The sequence below is a fragment of the Triticum dicoccoides genome, chromosome 1A (assembly GCF_002162155.2).
Source record: "Triticum dicoccoides isolate Atlit2015 ecotype Zavitan chromosome 1A, WEW_v2.0, whole genome shotgun sequence".
In the NCBI taxonomy this organism is placed as follows: Eukaryota; Viridiplantae; Streptophyta; class Magnoliopsida; order Poales; family Poaceae; genus Triticum; species Triticum dicoccoides.
The window spans coordinates 208,588,376-208,595,439 of NC_041380.1; positions in this window are offsets into that span (position 1 = coordinate 208,588,376).

Genomic DNA, 7,064 nt, shown 5'->3' on the forward strand with positions numbered 1-7,064 from the left:
TGCTTAATGCTCGCTTATGAGATTATTCGTTTCTTGGCTGGTCGCTTCTCAATCTTTTGCTAGCCTTCATTTTGCACTAAGTATGATCACTACTTGTGCATCCAAAACCCTTCAAACCAGTTTTGCCACATGAGTCCACTATATCTACCTATATCCGGTATTCTTTTGCCATTCTAAGCAAATTTGTATGTGCCATCTCTAATATTCAAAATAATTTCCCTTTTGTCTGCTTGTACCACTCGCGAGGCGGTGAGGGGTGGCTAATATTTTCAATGCTAGATGTGTTATTCTCACGATGAGTGTTTATTCACTTGTCATTGCACGAGATTAAGGCAAAGGTATTAGGGATGCCCAATCTGGAAATGAAAAAAAAAATTACTTTATGTTGTCAAATAATAAATTCCTTGGAAAGTGTTGGTATGGAAGGCACCCGTGGATACGGTTAGCCATGGAAAGTGAAAGTATTGTGGAAAAAGGAATAAACTTTAATTTCTGTTTGGGAACTTCCTATGATATATCTAGCATGGAAAGTGTTGGGAACTCTAAGTCATTTTTGTTGGTGGGAAAAGTATGCCTCCCAAAATGTTTTTATCTCTCAATTTTTGCTTTGAGCTCTGGCACCTCTACAAATCCCTACTTCCCTCTGCGAAGGGCCTTTCTTTTACTTTATGCAATTTTTATTTTTATTTGAGTCTCCATCTTCTCTTATAAAGCACCAACTAGGGGGCACTATGATCGTACTTGAGCATTGGGTGTACTTAATATGCGAGTGTGTTTCATGAATGGATCAATGATTGACCATGATGGGCTAGGAATAACTTATTTTAGCATTGATATTTTGAAAGACATGGTTGCTTGTTGGCATGCTTGAGTATTTAAATTATCATGTCAAAACTAGACTATTGCTTTGAACAATATAAAAGTCCAAATGTCCATGCTATCAAGAAAATAATATGATATGACATGTTAGGCAGCATTCCACATCAAAAATTCTGTTTTTATCATTTACCTACTCGAGGACAAGTAGGAATTAAGCTTGGGGATGCTGATACGTCTCCAATGTATCTATAATTTTTTATTATTCCATGTTGTTATATTATCATTCTTGGATGTTTTATAATCATTTTATAGTCATTTTACATCATTTTTTGGTACTAACCTATTGACATAGTGCCAAGTGCCAGTTGCTATTTTTTGCATGTTTTTTACATCGCAGGTAATCAATATCAAACGGAGTCCAAATGCAGAGAAACTTTATGTGGACTTTTTTTGGACCAGAAGACATCCAATGGACCGGAGAAGCACTTGGGGGTGCTTCGAGGGGAGCACAACCCACCAGGGCGCGCCTGGAGGCCCAGGCGCCCCTGGTGGGTTGTGCCTACCTCAGGTGCCCCGGACCACCTCTTTGCTCTATAAATACCCCAATATTCTAGGAACCCTAGGGGAGTCGACGAAAATCAATTCCAGCCGCCGCAGAGTCCAGAACCACCAGATCCAATCTAGACACCATCTCAGAGGGGTTTACCACTTCTATTGGTGCCTCTTCGATGATGCGTGAGTAGTTCTTTGTAGACCTTCAGGTCCGTAGTTAGTAGCTAGATGGCTTCCTCTCTCTCTCTCTCTCTCGTTTGATTCTCAATATAATGGTCTCTTGGAGATCCATATGATGTGACTCTTTTTGCGGTGTGTTTGTTGGGATCGAATGAACTTTGACTTTATGATCAGATCAGTATTTTTATCCATGAAAGTTATTTGAGTTTCTTTGATCTCTTATATGCATGATTTCTTATAGACTCGTATTTCTTCTCCGATATTTGGGTTTTGTTTAGCCAACTTGATCTATTTATCTTGCAATGGGAATAGGTGCTTTTTAGTAGTGGGTTCGATCTTACGGTGCTTGATCTCAGTGACAAAAGGGGAACCTACACATATGTATCATTTCTACTAAGGATAAAAAGATGGGGTCTATTTCTACATAAATAGATCTTGTCTACATCATGTCACCGTTCTTATTGCATTACTCCGTTTCTCCATGAACTTAATACACTAGAAGCATGCTGGATAGTGGCCGATGTGTGGAGTAATAGTAGTACATGCAGGCAGGAGTCGGTCTACTAATATTTGACGTGATGCCTATATAATGATCATTGCCTGGATATCGTCATGATTATTTGAAGTTCTATCAATTACCCAACAGTAATTTGTTTACCCATCGTTTGCTATTTTTCTCGAGAGAGGCCACTACTGAAATCTACAGCCCCCGGGTCTCTTTCTCATATTATTTGCCTTTGCGATCTATTTTCCTTTGCTTTTATTTTCAGATCTATTAAACCAAAAAATACAAGGATACTTTGCTGTAATTTATTCTCATTTATTTTATCTCGCATTCCCGCGATCCAATCTATCATATTTTTATCACGTCGTTTTGCCAATTTCTGCCGTTGTTACCCGAAAGGGATTGACAACCCCTTTAATACGTCGGGTTGCAGTTATTTGTTATTTGTGTGCAGGTGTTGTTTACGTAGTGTTGCTTGGTTCTCCAACTAGTTTGATAACCTTGGTTTCATCAGTGAGGGAAATACCTACCGTCGTTGTGCTGCATCATCCCTTCCTCTTTGGGGAAATACCGACGTAGCTTCAAGCCGCATCAGGAAGGTCATGGGCATGTGGTACCCTGGCCCGGTAAGCAGACATAACCTTGTGTGCCTGTTATTATTATGGTACCTTGTCCCCGTTTGGGACCGTTGAATTGTTTTGCCACGACGGTGGCTGTTGGATGTCTTTGGTAGACATCGGGGCCACCCATTACTTAGCCTAGAGGGGAGTTGGTCAGAGTGGCCGGGAGAGTGTCATGGCAATGGGAGGATTCTATTGGAATGCTGTTGGTTCACCCGAATGGGAGCGCGAGGCCATGGGTTCCGTAGTGTGGGTCCAATGTACTACCTCTGTAGAGTGTTTATTAAATCTATCGATAGTCGCGTCCTCGGTTACAGACACATCTCGTAAGTAGGTCACACCATGGATCAACATGATTAAGTAATCTTGTACACTAAACTTATATGCTTGGCACTGATTATGTGATGGGATTTGTGAGACCATGAAGATGGTCGTTATCGTGGGAACCAAAGTGTTGGTTCGTTTGTGATCCGGGAGTGATCATCGTAATATGATGTTGGTTACGAGGTAACCCGTTTGGTAAGAGGGTCTGAGGGACTCGGTGCACAAGTTTGATTCACTTCATCAGTAGTATGTTATTGCATTGCATTTAAATTGATTAATTGCCATGATATTTGTCGGTGTTCTGGGAACGGGGGTCCCCAAACTTGCCTGCCTGCGGCCCACGGCGTGGCTCTACGAGCGGGCCCGTATGGCCTATCTTCACCAACAAGCTTTCAAGACCCTCGCGAGGGGCCAAGCCTCGCGAGGCGGACGACACAAAACCTCCTCAGGAGCGGCCTCACCAGGATGGCTCGCGAGGGGCGGAGAGATCAAGGCCAGGCAAACCTCGCGAAATTCCGATGATGTGAGCCATGACGACCAAGGACAGGCAGGCGCCAACGTGCATAGTGTCCTTGTTTCCTCTTTGGTGCTAAGGAAGCAAGCACAGACGCGGAGTACCGAGGCATCAAGCAAAGGTTTCCATATCAGTGCAACGAGACCAAGACCAGCAGGATGGCAAGATGGAGGTCACCATGGAGCACAAGGCGGTGTCACCACCAGAGCCTTTTGCAGGCGAAGACTGCTTTTGTCAAGATAAGCTGTACTAGTTGTCCCCTTCCAAATTGGTCGTTGTTGGCTCCCTTCCCGCTCAATATTTGGGGAGAGGACCAGGGCCTCTATAAATAGGATTAGCCACCATAGCTAGTGGTGGGGGATCCAACCCATCCACATACTCACCTAGCACAAGGACAGCTCACCTCAGGAGGTTGTTCTTCCCCCTTGTACTATTCATCCTCAGCCCAAGAGGCAATCCACCACCACCACACTGGAGTAGGGTATTACACCACAACGGCGGCTCGAACCAGTATAAATCTTGAGTCCTTGTGTTGCGAGTTCGTCGAGTAGCTCGAGAGATATTAGCGAAGCTAGGGCGTGGATCGGTAGGGGGAGATCTTCGCGCGCACCCCAGTGTTCGAACCTTGAGGGTTTTGCCGGAACCCGTTGTCTGACATTTGGCGCACCAGGTAGGGGTGCACCGGAGTTTTCCTTCCGTCGGTTCGCGCTCCACCATCTTCACGCCCATTCCCCATGGCTGGCGCCGCCATTTCGGGTGGATCTACGGGTGCCCACAGTGGCACTCGGGGGCTCCGAGCCCTTGCTCCCGCCTTGCGGCAGGTGCAATGGCCACCCAAGTTCAAGCCGGAGATGCCGCCGCGCTATGACGGCGCGGCGGACCCAACGGCTTTCCTGCTGGCGTATGAGGAGGTCGTCCTTAAGGCCGGGGGCGATGACAAGGTCATGGCCAACTGGCTTCCCATGGCCCTCAATGGCGCACCGCGCACCTGGCTGCTCAACCTCCCCGGATCTACGGTGGCATCTTGGGAGGAGTTGCACGGCCTCTTCGCCGCGCGCTACGCGGCGCCGGTGCACCACGCGGTTGCGGCCCTCCTCGGTGGCTCACAAGCACCACCATCGGATTGTCACGTCAAGCCGTTCTTTCGCCAGATCGGCGCCACTTCCAAGCGCCCGGGGGCTCCACCGAGCTGGGCGCGCCTGAGGCTGACCTCACCTTCGACTCAAGGGATCATCCCACCTCCACCATCGGCTCGGGTGCGCTCCCAATGCTTTGCACGCCCACCATCTGCTAGGTGTCCATCACCAAGACGCTCATTTACGGCGGCGCCGGCCTCAACGTGCTCTCCTTCATGTACCGCTCGAGAGGCTCCACCCTAGCAAGCCTTTCTCAGGAGTTGATGGAGGCTACGCCTGCTCCCTGGGGCAGATCCGCCTCCCTGTGACCTTTGGCACGCGCGACAACTACCGCATCGAGCTCATCGACTTCGACATCGCCCGCATCGGCCTCCCGTACAACGCCATCCTCGGGTACCCAGCTCTGGCCCAGTTCATGGCAGCAACCCATCTGGCTTACAACCTCATGAAGATGCTGGGGAGCGAGGGTGTCCTCAGCATCAAGGGGGACGCCAAGGAAGCCTTGATGACGCTCAAGCTCGCCCTCAAGACCGCTGCAACAGCACAGCCCGCCGATGCGGATACCTCCAAGGCCAAGGGAGCCGCACCAACCAAGAAGAAGCCGTTTTTCACTCAGGACAAGGCAGAAACAAAGCAAGTGCTAGTCGAGGAGGACGGGTCCTCAGGGGCAACCTTTACCATAGGCGCCAACCTCGAGCCTGGTCAGGAGGAGGTGTTGGTGAAGTTCTTGTGCGCAAACAAGGAAGAGTTCGCCAAGAGGGGTGATAGAGCACCACCTAAAGGTGTGCCCCAACGTATGCCCCATAAAGCAGAAGGCGAGGCGGCAGTCCATGGAGAAGCAAGATTTCATCATCCAAGAAACCCGCAAGTTAGAGGCTGCGGGTGTCATTCGCGAGGTTCGGTACCCCGAGTGGCTGGCAAACCCTGTCTTCGTCCCCAAGAAAGGTGGGAAGGAGTGGATGTGCGCCGACTTCACCAACCTCAACAAGGCCTGCCCCCAAGATCCGTTCCCGCTTCCACGCATCGACCAGATCGTCGACTCCACTGCCGAGTGCGACTTGTCGTGCTTCCTGGATGCATTCTCAGGATATCACCAGATCAAGATGGCGATAGAAGATGTGGAGACGGCCTTCCTCACCCCGTGTGGCGTGTACTTCTACACTTGCATGCCTTTCGGACTGCGCAACACAGGTGCAACCTTTCAGCGGCTCATGCACATCGCTTTGGGTCGGCAGCTCAGGAGGAACGATGAAGCCTATGTCGACGACATCGTGGTGAAGTCTCGGGAGGCGAGGACCTTGATCCAAGACCTGGAGGAGACCTTTGAAAGCCTCCGCCACGTGGACTTGCGGCTCAACCCGGAGAAGTGCGTGTTTGGCGTCCCTTCCGGCAAGCTGCTAGGCTTCCTTGTGTCCCACAGGGGGATCGAGGCCAACCCAGAGAAGGTTAAGGCCATTGAAGACATGAGTCCACCGCAAACCCTCAAGGAAATGCAGAAGCTTGCTGGACGGGTGACTGTGTTGGGACGCTTTATTACCAAGCTGGGAGAGCGTTCCCTACCCTTCTTTAAGCTGATGAAGAAGAAGGGCCCATTCGAGTGGACCCCGGAGGCCGACCGAGCATTTCAAGACCTCAAGAGATACCTGACCAGCCCCCCAGTGATGGTGGCGCCGCAACCTCTCGAGCCCCTAGTGCTTTATCTTGCCGCCACTCCCTACTCCGCTAGTGCAGCTCTAGTGGCGGTTCGGGAAGAACACCAAGCCAAGGGCGCATCACGCCGAGCTACTCCCCCAGTAGGGACGACGCAAGACCAGGAGGGCGCCACAAGGGCCGCAGCAGCAACTGCAAACGATCAAGCTCTGCAGGATGACCACCGAACCCGCAAAGGCCCCGACAAGCGATCAAGCATTGGGGGCTCCACCACCTCAGGAGGCACCCCAACTCCCGGAAGGCGCAAGCCTCATCAGTGTGCCCACCCTCATCGAGCACCCGGTATACTTCGTCAGCACGGTGTTGCGAGATGCAAGAGCATGGTACCCCATGCCTCAGAAGCTCCTACTTGCACTCCTGGTGGCCTCGCCCAAGCTGCGGAACTACTTCCAAGGCCACCCCATCAAGGTCGTCTTGGCCTACCCACTGGAGAGGGTGCTCAGGAGCCCCAACTCCGCCGGGAGAGTCGCTGAGTGGAACATCGAGCTGCAGGCATTCCAGCTGGAGTTCAGCACCACCAGGGTCATCAAGGGGGCCGCACTCGCCGATTTTGTGGCAGAATGGACGGACGTCCCAGCACTTAAAATAGGCGAGGACCAGTCCCTCTCGCCGGGAAGCGAGGATCCCGACAGCTGGGTCATGTATTTCGATGGTGCCTTCGTCGCCAAGGCATGGGGGCTGGAGCAGTGCTCATCTCGCCTACT